This window comes from Panthera uncia (genome assembly GCF_023721935.1).
Source record: "Panthera uncia isolate 11264 chromosome D3 unlocalized genomic scaffold, Puncia_PCG_1.0 HiC_scaffold_8, whole genome shotgun sequence".
NCBI classification, from domain to species: domain Eukaryota; kingdom Metazoa; phylum Chordata; class Mammalia; order Carnivora; family Felidae; genus Panthera; species Panthera uncia.
The window spans coordinates 25,043,346-25,066,073 of NW_026057586.1; the positions used below are offsets into that span (position 1 = coordinate 25,043,346).

Genomic DNA, 22,728 nt, shown 5'->3' on the forward strand with positions numbered 1-22,728 from the left:
TTTTTGGTTGTTGCAACTGGGGAGGAGGTTGCTACTGACATCTAGTGGGTAGAGGCCAGCGATATTGCTAAATATCCTATAATACACAGTACAACAAAGAATTGTCCCGCCCAGAATCTCAGTGGTGCCGAGGCTGAGGAACTTTGCCTTATGGGAAATAATCGGGGTCCTGCCATTTGCCCTCTGTCTTCTGTTACAACCTGTGATATATTGGCAGGTGCCTGCTGCTCGCTGAATCATTGCAGTTCCTTGCTCTTTCACAGCTGCACTTCTGTGTCTAGCCCTGGAAAAAAGTTGAGGCTTTTTCACTTTTTATCACCTCTTCCTTCTGCAGAGCCTTTTCCACCAGCTTCCTACCCCTCTGTTGCATTTTACCTTGCTCCTGCAATGGCCAGACCTCCCGGCCCGCCCCCTCCCCCCCCCCCCCCCCCCCCCCCCCCCCCCCCGCCCGCCGCCCCACCCCCACCCCCTATAGCTCTTGGGTCTTTTTACTTTAGACCTAGCTGCTGCTAACACAGTCAGTTCGTGTTTCCCTGTTCAGATTACAATGAGGAAGAACCCAGCTGGCCCTATTCATTGCTTCGTAGAAGTCCCAGGTCACCATCAGTTTCTGGCCCAGTAGCTACTTACCGGGCCAGGAGCGGGGCCAATGGGCCAGAAAAGGAGAAGGTTACCTGTTGGAAAATGTGGCTTCTCCCAGAGGCGGGTGTGGGAGAGAGATAACTGGAGCGTCTTCTTGAGCTGACCATTATAGGTACTTGTGACACATGGGCCTGACCTGAGGTTGCAAGTCTTGTTGCCTAAGCAGAGTAGTAATTACTGGAAATAAAAGACTTGTGCTACATTTCTTTGCATTAGTGTACAGAGAGTCGCTCTCATGAAGCACACTGTAGACTTTTAATAAGTACTTACCGACCGATTCTTAGAAGGTGGACTGACATCTGACATTTTAAGCTTAGTTCTGGCAGCTGTCTTTCTGAAACTTTATGTAAATTGATTTGTCTCTAGCTGCATTTTGCACATACCTGCTGCTGCTTGGAGCCAGGGAAGTTGATGACAGTGCAGAGTTTTGTTGGAAGCTTTCTGGTCTTCCAAACCTCTTGACAATAAAATAATATAAAACGTAGGTTAAATTTTTATTTACAACTATTTTTTTAATGTTTATTTACTTTTTTTAGAATTAATAAGTGAAGTTTTATTTATTTATTTTTTAATATGACATTTATTGTCAAATTGGTTTCCATACAACACCCAGTGCTCATCCCAACAGGTGCCTTCCTCCATGCCCGTCACCCACTTTCCCCTCCCTCCCACCCCCCACCAACCCTCAGTTTATTCTCAGTTTTTAAGAGTCTCTTATGTTTTGCCTCCTTCCCTCTCTGTAACTTTTTTCCCCCTTCCCCTCCCCCATGGTCTTCTGTTAAGTTTCTCAGGATCCATATAAGAGTGAAAACATATGGTATCTGTCTTTCTCTGCCTGACTTATTTCACTTAGCATCACACTCTCCAGTTCCATCCATGTCGCTACAAAAGGCCAGATTTCATTCTTTCTCATTGCCAAGTAGTATTCCGTTGTGTATATAAACCACAATTTCTTTATCCATTCGTCAGTTGATGGACATTTAGGCTCTTTCCATATTTTGGCTATTGTTGAAAGTGCTGCTATTTTGAGAAAGAGACAGAGCACGAGCAGGGGAGGGGCAGAGAGAGAGGGAGACACAGAATCCGAAGCAGGCTCCAGGCCCTGAGCCGTCAGCACAGAGCCCAATACAGGACTTGAACCCATGAACTGTCAGATTATGACATGAGACCAAGTTGGATGTTTCACCAACCGAACCACCTAGGCGCTCCTAATTACAACTATTTAATAGTAGTACAAAGGAGGTTTTTTTGGTAAAATCTAATCAGTAATCTAAGAATTTAAAAATGCTTCAACCCATGATTTTTGCTCTTACCTTTTCTCACCGATAACAGCCAGCAGTAATGAATGTAGACTCTTGCACATTCTCCTTCTCTCTGTCTAACCAGCCCAGACTGGCAGTTATGTAAGCTTCCTTGTTCCGCTCTGCACATTTAACAGTAGACATTGTAGTCATCCAGCATTTTTCTGAAGACTGCATAAACCAGGTTGGTTGTTTAACTCTGAGTGGTTAGCTCCTGTATTTTGGACAAAACTAGGTCATTCAGGATGGTTCATGGAATCAAAGACAGACAGTTTGCTTTTAATAATATTATCTGGTATTAACTTACCACATCAGGTTTCCTCACTTCTGTCCCCAATGAATTAAGTTTTCATTTTTTTTTTTTTTCTGAGCCAAGCAATACATTGAACTGAAAGCCTACAAGGAAATATTAAGAAGCAAAATGGTCTGTTGTTGGGATGAATTTATATTATGCAACATAAAACACTCAAATATACCCATATATAGTGATATATCTGGTTATTTCTCTTGGTTATGGCATTTCAGCAATACTGTCTTATTTTTAAAATAAGGCCCATTCGATGATAAATTTACACCTATCACCTTCAATATCTCTCTGCTAGTTTCCTTTTTGTTGCATTTAAGACTAGTAAAAGTGTGGAGGCTTAGGGTATTGATGCTACGCAGCTGGTAAGTGTGTCCTGATTAAAAGCCCAGGTTCATTCCACTGCACTGGCAGAGAGGGGGCGGGGGGAAAGCATTATTTCTGAGGGTAATTCACATATCCAAGCTATGGAGGTTTTCTTGAACAGATGGTTCTCTGCCATGGAAGGTGACCAAGCTCTAATTGATCATTCCATTCCCCCCTCATTTCAGCTTTCTCCCGATAATATAGCTAAGTACCTAGAATTACAGTTGCAAAGACTGGAAGGTCTTTTCTTTTGTTCTTAAACTTGCTAGTTGAGAAAGGTATGGATGTGTTGAGGCCCTGCTGTACATGGTGTGTGGATATTATCCTGCAAGATGACCTTCGGAATGAGGACAAGAACTGTGCATCATTCAGCCTACAATTCTAATATTTTTTATGTATTCCACTTAATCCTTGACATTAGAATTTATTTTTAATTCAGTAAGTACTTATCAGGCTTTTGCTGTAGACCTGCTACTACTGAAATTCTCTTTAATTTTAGATATTTCACATTTTAATTTCAGATGAAGGCCATTCCTTGTGTCTAGAAATTCAGTGTTATACTCATGTTGGTTTTATTTTTTAAATCTCTAATAATTCAGTTGCAATCTGTATCGTTACCTGATATCACTGTATTCAGGAAAGTATTTCTTTAGGGAAGGAATTCTGTGACATTAAGGATTATAACAAAGTTCAACTCTGTTTCTGAAATCCTGGTAAGATGTGTTTTCTGATGACGTATGTATGCCTCGTGCAAGTGTTGTGAGACTCATTAATGGCTTGCCAAGTCTTTAGCAGCTGTCTCTTTTAACAGTTTTGTGACATTTTTGAAATAATTTTAATCTAAAAATAAATCTAGATAACATCCCTACAAAAAAATTTCTTGCTCTCTGTTAATACTCCTGGATTCTGATTTCCTTGCCCAAAGGATCATCAAATTGCCCATATATCCCAAATATGTCACCAAATGAAAACGTCATTGAATATAGTTTTAAATAATATGTCTTATTTTAGATTGGTAGAAGGTCTGAGCAATGGTTTTGCAGTTTAAATACTTCTGTTAGATTTACATGGTTTATTTTAGAGGAGAGAATTAACTTGTTTTTGCCTGACGCCTAGGCAATGCAGTACTCGCAGCTTCCCAGTTGCTTTGGACTTTGCCGATCCTTGTCTGATCTTGGCATAACAACCAAGAAAGGAAGGAAAAATATTTTGCCATAAAATCTGGCTTCCTGCACTTCCTACAGTTAATGGTACTTTGAAGGTAACTAAATTTTGCAGGAAAATCAGACATGGTTTGCTTTTTAGTTTAGCCCTTTCTTAAGTTACATTGAGAGTACTTAGCTCCCAGTTGAAAACCTGTGTTTTCAATAGAAAATTTCTAACCATTCAGAGACTGCTAGTTTTTAACAATAAGTGTATCTGTGTAGATTTGATGGGACATGTGAAAACTTCACAATTGGTTTAATTTTAGTTTAGATTGCTCACCCACTCAAAATACCAACTTTTAAAGTAGCATGGGACACACTTACCTGAATTTTTATTTCTTATAAGTACAGATTTTTCTAAGCAGAATTGTCACATGGGACATTAAGCCTTAAAATAACGTGCATGGAACTTTATAGAATGTTCTAGTCATATTGTAGAGGTAATGGAGAGGGTTCACACTTTGTCCTTTAGCCATGAATTATTAAGCCCCTATTCCTGTCTACTATAAAGGATCTGAGATTTTTACCCAACTTTCAAGCTGACAGATTAGATTCCACAGTTTCATGGGTCTCGGTAGAGACTCAGTATTCTTGGGTCAGAGACAAAGGACAGTCTCTTAACCACACCAGTGGGAGGAGCCAGAATATCATTTTTGTGTGTGGTTCCTCATGTGTCCAGAGCACGACACAACAGGGGGCATCTGTACACGCCGTGGGCTGCATTACAGAAGAGGAACCCTGAGCTTAGAAAACTCCGATCTTTTCCTATAGGATTCAAGCAACCTGCCCAGTCTTTGCATGGAGGCCTCTTTAATGTATTTGATAGCAAACAAACTGCCCTCTACTCTAGAGGGAGACACCGTCTTCACCTTCCACGTCTGTTCACTCTGCAGACGCCCATGGAAAGATAGTCCAGAGCATGAGACCATCACTGCCTCTGCTTTCAAGATGTGCAAAAACTCGAGAGACTCATGGGAAATTGTGTCCCTGCAGTCTTCACTGAGTTACATGTTTCTGTTGCCAATTGGAAAAACCTGTCATTGTGTCATTAAGGTAGCTAGTCGCTGCTACTCTGGGTTTCGTGTGTCACTTGCTAATGTGTTGGACTTATGTATCTTAGAAAAAGTAAGAAAGGATTGAATGGCCTCACTAGTCTCGGCTTTGTCATGTGTTATAATGAATTTCCCACTCACGTGTCAGTGTCGTTGGCACAACCCTTAAAGCCTTGTTTCTGAGTGGCTTTGACATAAGCAAGAATATCTTGGTTTTAAACACAAATTACGAAATTTTAGGTTTGGAAGGACCTTTAAAGAGCATCTGGGACTAGTTTGCACGTTTTACACCTGGAAATATTGAGACCTAGATTTGTTATGTGACTAGTCCAAGTGGACATTGCTACAGAGGCCGACGTAGAAAGCACGTCTCCCAGCTCCTTGCCTCGTGTTCTTCCCAGAACAAAAGAGAGAAAAAAGGCATGCATTTATGTGCATGTATTCTCTCTCTCTCTTTTCTTCTTCCTCTTTTTTTTTTTTTTTTTTTAACATAACTGTGATCCCTGATATGTTATAAAATGCTAAGGTCAGGTAAGAGAAATAAAGTGACTTAGAAAGCATTTTTCTTTTGATGAATTGCATACACTTCACAGACTTTGTAAAAAGCACCTTTTCCAGCCAAGATAGACAAGGGTGGTGGTAACAGGAGAAATAGGAGTATACAGAAGGCTCAGTGATTGAAAATGACTCTCGTGGCCAGTGTCGTGCATGCAGAATCGGATGGAGCCCCAACGAGGCCATGCAAGGGAGGAGAGACCGCTTCCGGTGGGGAGGGGGTGGGGAGGGGGTGTGGTGGGTGGGTGTGGAGGGAAAATGGAGATGAGAAATGGTAGCCGCTGGAAAGGTAGGAAGGCACTCCCTGTCGCAGACATTCACCAGTACTCGGAGCAGTCACCATTGTTCATTTGTCTCATATGCCTCAGTTTCCTCACTTACAAGCGGGGATATTCCTCCCAGTGCTATTGGGAGGAATAAGTGAGTTATTATATGTAAAACACTTGGAATGGCCACCATGTACTTCTCAGAGGGAAAAATCTTCCTGGTTAGAGGACAGACAGCACTATGTCGTGTTCCTGGTGGCTCAGTGAAATTCTTACGGCTTAGTTGGATTAAAATAAAGTTAAAATCTACTGGCGATAGGTGAGGTAGAAACAGCGTGCCATATGGACTACCGTCTTGGGGTTTTTGTACAGCCGGTATCTGCCATACGCTACACACTGGGCCCTCTGCAGGGCTCTTTGTGTTATCTGATGATACGGGTGTCGCTATTTCCAGTTTACAGTGAAGAAACGAAATCTCAGAGGAGTAATTTATCTAAGGTCCCGTTGCCAGACAGTGACAATGTTGGGATTGAAACCTTCATCTGTCCTCCATCCACCATACTGTACCACATTCCACTGCCAAGTGCTTCTTAAAAATGAAGTTTGAAACTAAAAACGTGTGAATAATTGGCGTACGAGACATTTAATACTATATCCTGCCTTGGGCAAGTTGTTTTCAACCTTTTTAAGCACGTGATCCCCTTGTTTTTAAAAAAAAAAAAAAAAAAACCACTGACAGCCGTTTAGTAGTTGCTGACTGAGATTTGAGGGGGAATTGTGGGGTCTCAGACACCTTGCGTCCCCTAGCGCGCTTTGTCATTTGGGGTCCCACGAGCGAGCCTCCCTGTGGAGAACAGGATGAGTGGCCATTTTCCCCAAGGATGGCACGTAGCCAAAACCTTTCTAAACACGTAGGAGAGGAGTTAATTGATGACAAAATTACACTTTTTCAGGAACCCTGTTTGAAAAAGATCTGAGGGGTGTTCTGGGTTTGAGGACCACAGACCTAAGACAAACCTCTGTAGGAACCCGATATGACATTGCTATTAGTGCTGTTTTCCCATCTAAAATGTGCCTGTTTTCTTAACCTTTATTAGTCAAACATGAAGATCATAGAATATTACACATTAATATATATTACAGTATTATACATTATTTACTTAATAAACTTTCGTGATCTCAGTCCTGGGTTCAGAAGTGTACACAGCTCTGTATTTACTCCCTGATGTGAGCGTAATAATGGTACCTTAACAGATAAGATGATAAAAGACCTTCAGACCTTCACGTCATCGTAAATTTCCCATTTAGAATCACTCAGTTGCTGGGATTCTAAACATACCTTCTGAGAAATGAGAGTAACTGCTTCTAATAATGTTTTCTTCACAATATTTAAATCGTTTTAGAACAACGGTAGGTACTTAGGGATCATGTCCTCATTTATCAAGTATTTTCTATATGTCTGCCACGTGTCAGATACTGCCCATCGTCGGAGATGGATGCGACGTACCTTTCCTCCTGCCCAGCGTGGCGGAGCTGAGATTGGAATCCAGGTGTGACCTGAGCCCAGAAGTGTTGGTTCTTCTCTTTGTGGCAGACCTGACGTTGATAAGTACTGGGAAGGACAGACAGGTGTCAACCACATTACCGTCAGACTCTGTGTTGTGAGTGAGTGGTGTCCACCGTGTAGAGTTTTGGGATCACACCAACGCAAAGGTTCCCAAAGTGTGGCCCACAGACCGCATGGGTTCCCTGCAGTGGGAGCTGCTTTTCGAATGTCATTTGGCGTTTCCTCTGTGCTGTCCTTTGAACCAAAATTACAGAAGCAAATTGGGGTAAAACATAAGTCAAGGCAGTGGTGCTGGGTTGTCGTAGTACTCACTGTGTTTTCTACAAGCACACACTTGGAGTGAGGGGTGGGGGACAGCCACTTTTACTTCAGAATGTCCTTGATGAGCCAGTAAAAATGATCAGTTGCAATACATTTTGACCTCTGGATACATGTCTGTGAAGCACCGTGTGTGATGAAACCGGCTCACACGAGCACTTCTACGTACTGAGCCGCAGTCTTGTGGAAGGCACACGGAGTACTGAGCTGTGAACTAAACTAGCCACTTTTCTGATGCGATACCACTTCTCTGGTGAAGAATGAGTGACAATCTGATTGTTTCGACTTGGCAGACATTTTTGCAGAGATGAATAAAACGAGCCCATCACTTCAAAGAAAACAGCCTCTAGTGTTGGTTGCCAACCATAAAATTGGAACTTAGAAGCAAAAATTAGAATTGTAAAAAACTCCTGTTGGCACCATGAGTTCAACAGCTTCCCAATAATTAAGGACTTTCGTGATGTGATCGAAGATGATGGTAAGTTTGGGAATTTGGGCTATTGTGTGATGAAATGTATCAACATTTGGGAGATCTGTATGACTCAGCAAACCGATATTTTTCAAATGACCAAAGCATGCAGTTACAAAATGAAGCATCGGTAAAAAGATTCATTGAAAGTACAAAATAGACCAATGGATCTTAATGCAAAAGACTCAAAAAATTTTTCATTATTGCTTCCGATTCCATACTTTAACTAATCTTTTAAGAAACTGCCATTTGAATTTTATTGTAGTGTCAAAGTAGAATATCTACAATCTTCTGGAAAGGGCATTAAAATGGTCCTCCCTTTAAAAAAAATTTTTTTGGGGGGGCGCCTGGGTGGCTCGGTTGGTTGGGCGGCTGACTTCGGCTCAGGTCACGATCTCACGGTCCGTGAGTTCGAGCCCCGCGTCCGGCTCTGGGCTGACGGCTCAGAGCCTGGAGCCTTCTTCCGATTCTGTGTCTCCCTCTTTCTCTGCCCCTCCCCCGTTCATGCTCTGTCTCTGTCTCAAAAATAAATAAACGTTAAAAAAAAAATAATAAAAAAAAATTTTTTTTAATGTTTTTATTTATTTTTGAGATAGAGACAAAGTGTGAGCGGGGGAGGGGCAGAGAGAGGGAGACACAGAATCCGAAGCAGGCTCTAGGCTCTGAGCTGTCAGCACAGAGCCCGACGTGGGGCTCAAACTCACAAACCGTGAGATCATGACCTGAGCCAAAGTTGGACACTTAACCAACTAAGCCACCCACGGCGCCCCAAGATGGTCCTCTCTTTTCTAAGTACATATATTAGGAAGCTGCATTTTAATATGCTTCAACTAAAACAGGATTGACTTAAGAAGCAGGAGTGAGGATCTGTTTTCTGTTACACCGGACAGTAAAAGGATTTTTCAGAAATAGAAAATAAAGTTACCCTTCAGACATTTTGTTTTCAAAAGGGGTTATTTTTTGTTTATATTAACGTGTAATGTGTTATTATATTTAAATGAATTTTTATTTTTCTCATTTTTATTTTCATTGTAGTTAATGTTTATATGTATAATCCGCATACAAAAAGTTTTTTGGGGTCTTCAGTAATTTTTTAGAAGTCTAAAGGGGCCCTGAGATAAGTTGAAAGCCACTGTTTTAATGCCCTTTCAGAGGATGGGGTAGAGATAGTGCATCTGTACATGTCTGTATTGCAGAGTTCCTTGTATATACTTTCAAATATCTACCATTTCTGAATTAATTATACCCTTACTTCCTTCCATCAATATAATCAATAGTTAGCTATGTTTGTATTATTCATGCTTCCATTTAATAAATATTTATTGAGAACATAGTTATCAAGGGGTTGTAAGGGAAGGGGGATGACACAGAATACATAAATCATGTTTATTCCCTGTAAGAGAGCGCATGGTCTCTGTCTTTAAAAGTCATAAACTGGGAATGTTACTGTGCTAAATTGTCCTGTAAGTTTGTTGCTCCCCTTGCCTGGGTGTGGCTAGAAAATAGTTCCGGTTATTTATTCCTGTGTAACAAATCCACCCCAAAACTTAGTTGCTTAAAACACTGGTTACTAATTATCTCTCGCAGTGCTGTGGATTGATTGCTTAGCTGAGTGATACTCACGTGAAGTCTCTTATGTGCTTGGAGTCAGACAGCATCTGGGTTAGATGTCTAGTGTGGCCCAGTCTCGTGACTGGTGGTCGATGTCAGCTGTTAGCTGGGAGGGCTGTTGAAATGTGGACTAGAACATCTCATTCTTTTCCATGTGGCCTGTCCATGAAGCTTGGTCTTCTCACAAGTGCCCAAGACGAACCGCGACATAGAGATCAAAGCACTGTGTTGTACCTCTGGAACTAACGGAATATTTATGTCGACTATAAATTTTAAAAAGGTGGGGGGAGGGGGGGAAGGGTCCCAAGAGTAACAGAAGCGGACCTAGCTCATCTGTCCCAGAACATCACTCTTACCACATTTTATCTATCAAAAGCAGGTCACAGGACCAGCCCAGATTCAAAATGAGGGGACCACGGAAGGACATAAACACTGGGGGTCTTGGTTCCTTTGTAGCCATCTTTGGACACTGCCTGTCACAGGACTGTTAGAAATTATTCCCAGTGTAGCTGCGAAAATGAATGGCTACTTCCATCCTTCAATTCTAGGCTTAAGATAAATGTCTGGATTTCTTTTCAAAATAGAAAATTCAGCTGAATCCATTCAGATGCCATCTTTGTATTTTGTTTGTTTGTTTAGTCTACATTTGACGTAGAAGTTCTCTCCCCTGACTTCTGCCTGTATTCAGTTTCATTTGTTGAGAAGGAAATGCCCACTTTCTAGCAACGGTGTCTTCTCTACTTAGAACAAGTGGGCAGAGTTCTTGTCCTCTGAAGGCTCATGTTACTGCACTTGATCTAGTCACTGAGCAGTTGATATTGGCCTGATCTTACCTTTGGGCTGAGAAAATGTAGAGCTATGTTATCCTGGGGCAGTGTGACTGACAATGGCAGCCGCAGAAGTTCTGTAAAGGGAGGTTAAAGGGGAACATTATATCTGGAGGGTGGAACTCAGAGACACTTTGGAAGTAGCATTTATACAGCAGTCATACTGTCTGCAATTCTATCATGTGTTTGCTGTGGCTTAGAGATCTGGAAATTTGATGTGAGGGGGTGGGGGGGGGGGATGCTTTAGCTAAAGCTCCCCTTGGTGGTGCTGTTGTGCTATAAACTTCCAAAGAAAACATTTTCTTGGTGCCTTTTCTTTTCTTTTCTTTTTTCTCTCTTCTCTTCTCTTCTCTTCTCTTCCTTTTCTTTTTTTTTTCCTTAGCAAATTGGACACCTAGGGTGTACCAGGCCCTGTGCTAGGCTTAGAGGAACTAATAAGACACAGTCATTATCCTCATAGCCTAATCCTGCCTGTTCACTTTCCTGACACTTTCTCAAAAGAGGAAAAATAATACCTAAGTGAATTCAAGCCAGGCCCATAGCTGCCTCTAGACACCCTAAAGGTGTAACCAATTTGCCTAAAGATCACATATTCACAAAATTTAGAATTTTTGAAGTTACTCCAGAGGGAATCATATAGCCCTTAAATAGATTTAAAAATGCTCCATTTAATGAGAAAAGTGCAATTTAAAACTTACCTGAGATTACATATTTACCTTTCAGATCAGAAAAGGCTGCTTGTGTAGTTATATACAGACATTCTCAAACTTTGCCCGTGGGAGTATATACATTGGTACAACTCCTTTGAAGAACAGGGTGGCAATTTCTATCTAAATTCCAAATACATTATTCCTTGACCCAACAGTCATGCCCGTATCTGTGCAAAATGACAATGTACTAATTTATTTTGACAGTATTTTTTATATATTAGCAAAAGGTTAGAAGCGCCTCAAGGACCCATCAATAGAGGCTTATTTAAATAAATATAATACACTGATACAGTAGACAGTGGGTAGCTACAAGAAAAAGTAAAGTTACTGATAGAAGGCTCTCTGAGATTTGTGAAGAAAGCCAGGCACAAAACAATAATGTGGAGAATATGATTATTGTAAGCAGGATAAATAATATATATTTGTGTTTGTTCTTATTTACTTGGGAAAACTGTGGAAGGGTACATAATAAACTGATTAAAATGGAGTCTGCAGAGCAGGACTTTTCACTGCCCTGTGTTTCTCTTCTCTTACTACACAAGCACCAGAGAAACGGGGATCTTTGTACTCACGAAAATCTCTCAAGTACCTATAACAATGCCTGGCACATAAATAATATTTGCACAATAGATGATTATGCAAAAATAGTACAGTTAAAAACCAAAAGCAACACAGACTCATTACAAAAATATAGACAAGTCTGAAGACAGCCATAGTTCCCACTTGTGAGTAATCCTTAGAGTAATGCCTTAGTATATAATACTCCAGATCATTTTTTATTCATATACATGTACATGTTTTCCAAAAAACAGACTATAGCATGCATAGTTTTGTAAGCGCTTTTGTGTATGTTCGCCTCACCTGTGTTGGGAGAGTTTCATAATATCATTTGATTTATCCAATAAAATACATGTCATGTATTTGGACATTTAAGTTGTTTGCACATTATTACACATACAGCTCTGGAAAGAAAATTCTTGTGCATGCATGAGAGTCAGTATGTGAAAGTCAGTGGTAAGTATACACTGGAGTGAGACCCACCTCTGCCTCTAGCTAGCTGTGTGACCTTGGGCAAGTTAAATAAAATGTGGATAATAATAGTTCCTATTCTGTAGGGTTATTGTGAGGAGTCAGTAAAAATATGAAAACCATTTAGAACAGTGTTCAGCATACTTAAGTATTAGCCAACACTCTTTTTCTCCAAATATAGAGCATGGGGAAAAAAGGGTAGACTTGGTTCTGAGTGACCATTACTGTTCATTGTTAATGAGCCTCAAAATCCCTCATAAGCATTTGTTTGTAGCTTATGTACCTTTTGGTACTGTCCTTTAAGTACCTTTAAGTACCTTTTGGTACTGTCCTCCAGAGTGATCTCTGGGGTTACAAGCAGAAGACTCTTATGGATAATTTGCTTGATAAAATTTAGGATGAGGATATCCTGAGTGAGCCGCCGCAGGAGAATTCTCTTCAAGGAGGCGAATCCCTTGCTACTGGTCCCAAATCTCAGGTGTGTCTTGTGTTTCATTAGGTAGCAGGGAAAATTGTTTCCGAGTCTTCCTGGGGGGTCTACAGCTACACCACCCTGAATGCACTTGATCTCGTCTGAGTCTTCCTGGGCAGAGCAAAGTCAAAGGGCTGACCATTCCTCTGTTCACCTTGCTAAGTGATATTCACAAAGAGAAGACCTGATTGGACTGATCTGACCCTACTGGGTGTACATGGGTTTATAGCTGTGTTCACCCACTGCCTCAGTGGCAGGGAGTTCTTCAGGTTTGGCCCTTAGTAGTTGCCCTTTGGGGTAGTCAATTCACATTTCCCCACCTACTTATGTCATTACTTTTTTTTAAATTTTCATTTCTTATTCATTGTTAATTAGCTCTTAGAATTCATTTCTGTTTCCATTCCTGAGTCTTATCGTTTAGAAAGCAATTTCTTTTTTCCACATATTTTCTTAAAGTAGGGCATACTTGATCAAATTGAAGCAGTTCTGAAATACAAATAACATGACTGAGAGTAGCTGTGTATTTTCATTTACGTGTTAACAGATATTTCACGGACCACCCTCACTTAAAGGGAGAACTAGAAGTGCTTTCTGATAGTTGTTAAAAGGTTTTAATTTTTAGATTATCCAAAAGTGACACCTGAAAGGTGAATAAAACATTCTAGAACAAAACAAAATGTTTAACTAAATTATCAAATATTGGACACACGTGTTATTATACCTTACATGTCTAGAAGTCAAGTGTTTCATGTTAAAATGAAGATTGAATAGCTTAAGCAAATTTTGTTTGCAGAAGTCTTTTATTCCTTATGAAGAAAAAAGGGTAGCATGAGGATTTGATAGTATTATGTCTTTATATTGCCATTATGAGATGGATTATTTCCATATATTTGGAAAATTTTAGGCTTTTTTTAAGATACCTATTTTTTTCGTTCCCAGTGACATGTAGTACTTACTCAAAATTGTGCTTTTCTTTCCTGCCAAACCATTTGTACCTATTTTGCTGACGTATACTGACGTTATTGTAGCCAGTAAGTAATTACTAACCCTGACTGGTCCGGACACTGGCAGTGATGCAAACTTAAGCCATTTTTAAAAGACTTTCTTAAAATTGGGGGAACTAATATTTTACTTGTCTCCGCTGTTCTTCAGATGTTGGTAATGATACCGTGCTGTGTTGAAAGGATTTCATCAAGTGTATCAGTCAGATTTAGGTTCAACTGTGAGTAACTGAAAAAACTGACAATCCTACTAGTTTAAAGAAGAATTTTATTCTTCTCCCAGTAGAAGTCTAGAGCACGCCTTCAAGGTCTGTTGAAGGTTCTGCTCCAGTAAGTATTAGTTTCCTTTAGCTGCTAAAACAAATGACCATCAACTCAACTGCCTAAACTAACACAAATGTATTATCCCATAGTTCTGTGGATCAGAAGTCTGACATGGCTCAGCTGGGGTCTGCTCCAGGCTTCACAAGGCTGAAACCCAGTTTTTGGCCTGCAGAGATATTACCAGAAGGCTCTGGGAAGAATCTCCTTCGAGATTCCCTGTTGTTGGGAAAATTCAGTTCTTTGAGGTTCTTTATACCTTTCTGGCACTCAGCTGGGGCCTTCCCTTTGCTTCTAGAAGCCTCTCTCTGGTCCTTGCCCATGGGTTCCTACATCTTAAAAGCCAGTGGCACATTAGATGATTTTCATGCTTCGAATCACTCTGATTTATCCTTTTCCCACACCTTTCTGACTCTAGCCAGAGAGAGTTCTGTGCTTTAAAGGGTTCATATGATTAGTTTGTGCACATCTGGATAGTTCAGGATTATCTCCCTATTTTGAGATCTGTAATCCTAGTTACATCTGCCAGTCCCCTCTTGACTTGTAACATTCACTGATTCCAGGGATTAGGGCATGGACATCTTTGGGTAAATTCCTTTTGGTGTACCTCCACCACCCCTAGGGTCTGATCTTTGTTGTTATGGTCCCAGTCAGCATCCGAGTTCAAGCCACAGGATAAGAAGAGGAGACAAAGAGCAAAAAGCAAGACAAGGCACCAGGTGACTCTTAAGAAAAGTTCCCAGGAGCCGCCACGAAATACTTACAGCTGGTAAAGCCAGAACTTAGTCGTGTGACCCCACTTCGCAGCAGTAGAGGTGGCAGCGCGTGCTCGCTGAGAGTCTGTCAGGAGGGGAGTGGGTCCCTGGAGGGCAGGGAGCACCCCGTCTCTTCCCAAGTGCATTTTTCTAATCCCTGGAAAACAAGAAACTAGAGAGGATTTCAGGAGCACAGCCACCGGGCCACGGGAGCGGGACGCCAGGGCTTTCTGGCAAGTTAAAGGCCCTTAGGAGCAGATGGAAGAGAAATTCTTGAATAAGTGTAGCTTGACTCGAAGAGCATCTAGCCTTGGCTTGTCTTTCTACTCTTGTGTGCCTGGCACAGTGTTTTTACAGAGTGGGTTTTAGTAAATATTTTTGGAATGAATAAAAATGTTGCTACTCACGTGACACTTGGAATAAGGTAAGCAATTTTGTAAAGCTACGGTGGATGTTTTTTTTAATCCAGCTGTTTTCTTAAAAGTACGTTTTTGGGTATTGTCTTGAATTCCAACCAGAAACACAGTATATAACCAGCCCATCCATTTTTGCATAATATAGGTCCTTCATTCCTATAGCATCTAAGTATCTTTTCTCCTGAAAGGAAATGTGAAAATACAGTATAGGAATAAGAAATGCAGTTTCAATTCAGTCGAATTTCTACATGGCCAACTATAATATAAGACAGCAAGTGAGAAGTTTTATAAAATGCTGTTAGGTACATAGAAGAAAGGGGGGAGTAATTCTAACCTAGCATAAAATGGAATACTTCATGAAGTACACAGCATTTAACTGAGACCTTAGAAGGGTGAATAACATTTCAACAAGTAAAGGTACAGGGGAAAGCAAAATCACACGTGTGACTAAAATACATCAATGGGCCGGCAAGGAGGCAGAATTTTGGAAAGCATATAGAACTGCCTGTTACTATAGAAGAAGTTTTTATATCAGTGAATGTTTGCTTCTGAAGTTTTCTGGTCTGCAGCCTTTCTTACTTTTCGAGTCAGCGGAACTAAGATCAGATACAGGCACTATCAATTTTTGGTGAAGGTGGCTCTCTTCAAGGCAGACCGGTTAGTGCTGCAGTCTGTAGACTCTGAGTAAGGTTTTTCTAGTAATCTTTCAGCTCTAGGTGTGCTAATACAGCGTGAGGCAGTTGAGGGGCTGCGTGTGTCATCAGAGAGGCCACTTGGTTTAGAGGAACCAGACACAAAGAGGTCGGCCACGCCCTGCTCTGTTGTACCACGGAGGGCGTGTGAATGCTAATAACCAGGAGGGGAGCACAGGTGATTCATACGTTTCAGTATGGAAATGTGAACATGGGACAGTGTAGCTCTCACCAGGGAAAGGACTCACATGACTGAGGCCATTTAACACAGGCTGCACAGTTTTGAAGGCGCCACAGAAGAGGCTGATGAAAAATTAAGTAAGGTCCCTCTCAGCATCCAAGATGGTGGGATTCTGGCTTTGTGCTTTGTGTGTGGTTCTCCTGTAGGCCTCTTGTCATCCTTGGTGATGGCACCATGAACAGCCAGGGCTCCCAGGGCCCCTACTCCTCCCAGAGTAGCTTTCCTCTGCTAGTTATCTGTTTTACATGCTACACTTCCACATCAGATGCATGTGAAGAAAGGGCACCATTACTTGAAATACGTGTGTACGTCTTTACCAACATGTGTAAATAGCTTGGGAAAATTAGAAGACACTTCTTTAAGTGATGGAATAATGAGGTTGATCTTAAGGTGTTTCAGACTTCTCAAAAGGTGGTGCATTATTCTAAGGTATTATATCCATCTGAAAGATGGACATTGTACAGTAGAATAAACATTAGTGAAGTCGTTTTTAAAAAACAATAAATAATGGGTCCATTTGATTATCTAAATGCTGTGCATTTTCTTACATATTTGTAATGTAGAAACACTTTCTGTCTTCTTTTATTTATTTCTACATATAGATTGAGTTTTTCTACTTGGTTGTATTATTTATTCTCTCTTGGTCTCTGCCTTCTGTAGATTTTTATCTATGAACAGATAGAATGTAGATTCTTATGGAGAAAGTCTGTTTTATTAATTATAAGGCATATGTCTTAGGCTACCAACCAAGTATACTGAGTGTTTTGAATTAAATATTTAGTGTTTCATTGACTATTTCCTCTGACTTCCATTAAGACCTCTAGAAATAATTCTTCTCTCATAAGCCTTTTGTTTGTTTTGGGCCAATACGCAGATTGATGTGGAAAGAGCCATTGTTGTAGTACTTAGGGTGTGGTTAAGCTTTTCTCTGTCACCTGTCTAACTTCAGTAGAGTTCATTTTTGGTGAGATGTTAAGTTTCTGTCATAGCAGGAAACACTTGGTTGTGTTCCCAGATGTCTTATAGTGGTACTGTTTTGAGAATAGAAAGAAACTTTTGATGATGGCATGGAATAAGAAACTTTAAAAGTGTACAGAGATAATAAAGGGCTTAGTATTAAACATTTTTACTAAAATGCATGGTCTGTTTGATCAGGGTATTATAGAGCTGAGCTTGGAATCTAGAACCTAATTTTCTTCTTTCCTTGAATGCAGTTGGTATATTTGACTAGCACAGGCTAATGTTTCATCATAGGTGATTGTTGTTATTATTTCTTTAAGACAGTTAAATAATACGTTCTATTATACACAGAAAATCTCCCCTTTTTAGCGTACAGTTCTTTGAATTGACAGACACATAGGGTCGTGTATCTGCCCCTGCAATCATGATAAGGAAAAGGTTCCTCTCCCTGAAGATTCCCTATGTAGCTCTGTAGTCACACCCTTCCAGCCACCTGAGCCCCATTCTGCTCCTGTAGTTCTTTCTCTTCCAGATTGTCATAGATATGAAATCGTACGGTATGCAGTCTTTTGAATCTGGAGACTTACGCGTGTTGTTGTATGCTTCCTGTTTTATTGATTTTTTTAATGATTTTTATTTTTGAGAGAGACAGAGTATGAGCAGGGGAGAGTCAGAGAGAGAGGGAAACACAGAATCTGAGGCAGGCTCCAGGCTCTGAACAATCAGCTCAGAGCCTGACACGGGGCTCCAACTTGTGAACCTGAGCCGAAGTTGGACGCTTCACCGACTGAGCCACCCAGGGGCCCCTGGTTCTGTTTTATTACTGAGTAGTATGCCACTGTAAGGATACCACAGTCTATCCATTATCAATTGAAGGACATTTGGGCTGTTTTCCTTTTGAGGCAGTTATGATGAAGCTGCTGTAAATATTTGTATAGAGAATTTTGTGTCAATGTAAGTTTTCATTTCTGCTGGATAAATGCCTAGGAATGGTGTTTTGGGCTTCATGGTATGTGCGTGGTTAAGTTTATAAGAAACTGCCAAACTCTTTTCCAAAGTGACTGTACCATTTTGCATTCCTACTGGCAATGTATGAAAGTTCCAGTTACTCCATGGCCTCATCAACAATTAGTATTGTCCTTTTGTAAAAGTCATCCTAACAGATATGTAATTGTAGCTCCTTAAACTTTTAATTTGCATTTCCCTAGTGACTAATCATGTTGAGCATATTTTCCTGTGCTCTTTTTGCCATCCATGAAATACCTCTTCACACTTTTTGTCCTTTTTATATCGGGTTGTTTGGGTTTCTTCTGTTGACGCTTTTGAGAGTTCTTTTTTGTTTCTTTTTCTTTTTTTGGGGGGGGGGTGTTTTGTTTATTTATTTAAATTAAGTTTGTAATTTTAATTCCAGTATAGTTAACATGTTATATTAATTTCAGGTGTACAGGATAGGGATTCAACAATTCCACAGATAGCTCAGTGCTCATCAAGACAAGTGTACCCTTTTTTTTTTAAGTTTATTTATTTATTTTGAGAGAGACAGAGACAGCATGAGTGGGGGAGGGGCAGTGAGAGCTGGAGAGAGAGAATCTCAAGCAGGCTTCACGCTGCCTGCGCAGTCTGCTAAGGGGCTCGAACACACGAAGCTGTGAGATCATGACCTGAGCTGAAACTAAGAGTCGGACACTTAACCGACTGAGCCACCCAGGCGCCCCAGGACAAGTGTACTCTTTAATCCCCATCACCCAGTCCACCCATCCCCCTACGTGAGAATTCTTTTATCTATTTTGAATGCAAGTCCTTTTACAGGTGTGTATTTTATAAAGACATATTTACCAGTTAGCAACTTGTCTGTTCTCTTAACGACATCTTTAAAGGCTAGGGATTTTATTTATTGTTGTTGATGAAGTTCAGTTCATCAGTTTTTTCTTTTACAGATTACGCTTCTGGTATCCACTTAAGTAAGGTCTCTTCTGTCTAACCCAGGGCTACAAAAATTTTCTCCTGTGTTTTCTTCTAGAAGTGTTATGGTTTCGGATGTTACCATTAAGTCTGTAATTCATTTTGAGTTAATTTTTGTATATGGCACAAAGTATGAATTAATGTTCATTTTTTTTGAACTCAGATATAGAATTATTCCAGCAAAATGTGTCAAAAAGATTATCCTTTCTCCTTTGTATTTGGCATCATGCTAACAGTTGATTTTTTTTTCTCCCTGTCCCCAGCAGTTGATTTTTTTTTTTTTTTAAAGGAATTTAGGGAGATACATCTCTCACCAACCATGTCATTCTTACTTCCAACCTGTAAGAATTAATAATTGGTAAAGAGAAATTTAATTAAAAAAACAAAATTATCAAACATTTGAACCCCATGCCCCCTTTTTTGAGAAGTTGACCTAATCACCACGTGTACGGGGGCATTGTGGAACATTCCCGTCTTCGCTTGTAACCTCTGAGCTTCAGCCTCCTAAGTTGAAGGAGACGCGAGCATCCTGTCCCTTCCCCCTCCCATTCTCCTCCAGATTTCTGCTCTGGTGGTGGTCTGTCTTGAGATGATTACCATCTGAAACACAGAAGCCGCAACTGCAAATTATTAAAGCCACATTTTTACCTTTATAAATCAATTTAATGTTGAAGTGATAGATTAGAAGCATCAAAGCATTTTTGAAGTGAAGAATTACCCCGAAAGCAGCCAGCATCCCTCGGATTTAGAATAAGTCAGCACCTATACACAATTGAAGTGTGAAGGAAAAATTGCTCTCTTTTCTGGAGGATAGAATTTGTGCAGCAGATTTTGACATACCTCAAGTGTAATTCTGGCCATTTTAGAAAAGATTAGGGCCCTTTGTTCCTTTGTTTATATTGTTCTAAGTTACACTACATGTTCTTGGAAAATACTGAAGTATTTTAAGGAGACATGAAGAAGACCTAAAATCTGTGGCTTGAATTTGAAGGCAGGAGTTTGGAGGAACCTTTCCGAAAAGCCTGCTTCTGCTTCTGCTCGGTTCTAATCCTGCTCTTCATGTTCTCTACCACCAGGTCAGAGGCCATCTGTTTATTCCTCCTGTTCGTCTTTCAGGTCTTGGTGTAGGTGTCACGTCCTCTGAGATCCATTTTTCCTGTCTCCCCACTGGGGTTTGGGTCTCCCCCTCCCCACTGCCATTCACCCCACCCACCGCCTCCCATTCATGGCACTTTTCATATTACGCTGTGCTGTAATTAATTGACTCTCCTTCTCCTCCTCTTCCCTGTAGGCTAGACCTTTGGGGGGCTGCTGAGTAGGGACGCAGGTGCTAGGCAAGTAAACACATGTACTGGGGGATTTGAGATGAGTGCAAGTGAAGGCTGGGTGAGGTGAAGTGACCGCAGAACTTCTTTAATCGGCTGGTGGGTCAGGAGAAGCCCTCCTTCAGGTAGTTTGTTTCTGATGGTGAGGTAATTGTGTCTTTTGTACTGTAATTCAGAGTGGATTCACAGTTAACCCTGAAACATCCTTTTAATGGTCCCGCTTGCCTGTGTGCTTTCCAGAGGGGGGAGAAAAAGAGAGCAGGTGAAGCCCAATCTTCCGAAGCTGAACACAGGAGTGTGTCGAGAGAGCAACGCCTCGGTCAGTGTTCTGGTAGCAGGAAATGCCTGAGGGCAGCTAGACGAGCTTTCAGTTTTCTTCCTGTTTTGAGTCCTCCATTTTAAGTGATGACGACATTGAAGCGGGCCGAAGGGGCCCGCCCGCCGCTGCCGTCCTCACCTCAGCTGTTAACCCAGTGTCTCCTTGTCACCTGCTCCACTCCCCTCAGCCTGCAGGGAAGGGGTTGTGGTGACCATCTTTCCCACTGTGTTCGTTTCCTGCGGCTGCCGTAGCAAATTACCACAAACTGGGAGCTTAAAACAACACAGATTGCTTGTCTCACAGTTGTGGAAGGTAGACGTCCGAGATCAGGATGGCAGGAGGGCCGTGCTTCCCCTGCAACGTGTAGGGAAGGATCCTTCCTTGCCTCGCCTGGCTTCTGGCGTCTGCTGGCAGTCCCGGGCCCTCCCTGGCTCGTAGATGCTCCAGTGTCTGCCTCCTTTGTCACGTGGCCATCTTCTCCCCGTGTGTTTCTGTTTCTTCTTAAAAGGACACCAGCCATATTGGGCCAGGCGCCCACCCTGCTCCAGAATAACCTCCGCTTAGCTAAGCATGTCTGACAACCCCATTTCTGAGTTGCTCCTTTTCCCCTTGCTCCTAACATCTACATTCCCCTCATGTCTGATAAAATGTATTTTAAGTGATGTCATAGACAGGATTGTTTAAATTTAGTTAACTCTCCATGCCCTTCAGACTGTGATATTGTGTAAATGTCTATTCTGCTCTGGTTTGTGTGAACTGGGGATGTTGGGGGGTGTTTGTGGTTATCTTACCTGGGGAAGTTCTTATGTTTATCTTGCTTTTCGTGTGTCTTTCTGTAGAAGAAAAAAAAAAAAGTACTGGGGGTCAGGCTTCCACGTCTTTTGGTATGATACAATTCAACGCGTAATACCTACTAATATTTGTCTCCTCATACTTAATCCTTTATAGTTCATAGTACTCTTTTCTGTTCCTCTTCTCACACCTCTCATTGCCCTAGATTTATCGTGTTGCCACTTAGGAAATACATGGAATTGTGATGTGTCTTAGGTGGTTTTTTGTCCTTTAATTTTTAGTATGCTCATATCTTGAATCTTCAGCTAGATTATAAACTGCTTGCTGGATGACATTGATTAATTTTCTTATAGATCAGGTATCAAATAGAGATGAGAAGAGAGAGTGAATTGTTGATTCAGATGCTAGATAAATAATAAGCCCTGGTGTCCCTTCCACATGAAATAAGTCTTCTTTGTATTTGTACCCTGCTCTCTCCTTCTCTGAATGGTCACCAAAAAACACACTTTGGTCTGTTGTTTTGGGGTTTTGTGGGTTGTTTTTTTTTTACAGTAAACTTTTTCCCCCTTTTCTTTCTTGATTTCTTTTATCCCATCTTGCCCATTTCCTGTATCCAACAGTTACACCTTTTGTCTTCAAAAAGATATGAAGCCTTTCTAAGGCATCTGGTTCTCAAGGTTGACAGATCGTTGCTCATTTTGCTCCAAAAAAGTGTAATTTTATAATGAATAAAGTGGTAGCTAATAAGGTCTTCCAGCTATTGCCCGACGGCCAGCTCTGAGGTTAATCATGCTCTCTGTTTTCTCTATTCCATGGAAAGAAAGTAAGTTTTTGTTTGGTCGGAGGGTAGAGGTGATTACGACGATTGACTCTTTTGCACTTCTGAAAAAGTGGACAAATCACGGATTTCATTTAGGAATTTAAAAAGTTAGCAATTAAGGCCTTAGAGAAAAATTACTGTGTAAGTTCCTATTCCCGATGATTTATAGGCCTTTGCTCACTCCTAAGGAAGGATGTAATTTTACATTTATGGTTATGACTCTCCCAGCCCAGCCTGAAGTGTGATTGTCAGTGTAGCATAAATGCATAAAAACTTCCCCAAACAAGGTAACTTGTGGATCATTCGATATGGGACATTAATTTTCGTCAGTTTTTCTCTAGTGACTTAAAAAATATGGTGCTTTCTTAATACCAGGCATGTGCTGGGTGCTAGGGAAAGAAAACTAACAATTCAGAATCTTCCCTCAGAG

The 22,728-nt window shown here is 40.9% G+C and overlaps 1 protein-coding gene and 1 long non-coding RNA gene across 7 annotated transcripts in view; both read left to right on the forward strand.

Annotated features, from left to right (window-relative positions):
• The window catches only part of DYM (dymeclin), a 351,209-nt gene that overhangs the window by 167,832 nt on the left and 160,649 nt on the right, over positions 1 to 22,728 (forward strand). The gene's annotated exons all lie outside the window — the stretch shown is intronic.
• On the forward strand, positions 1,944 to 4,967 carry LOC125914617 (uncharacterized). The gene is made up of 2 exons (XR_007455365.1): positions 1,944 to 3,874; positions 4,590 to 4,967. It is a non-coding gene; the product is annotated as an uncharacterized LOC125914617 (long non-coding RNA).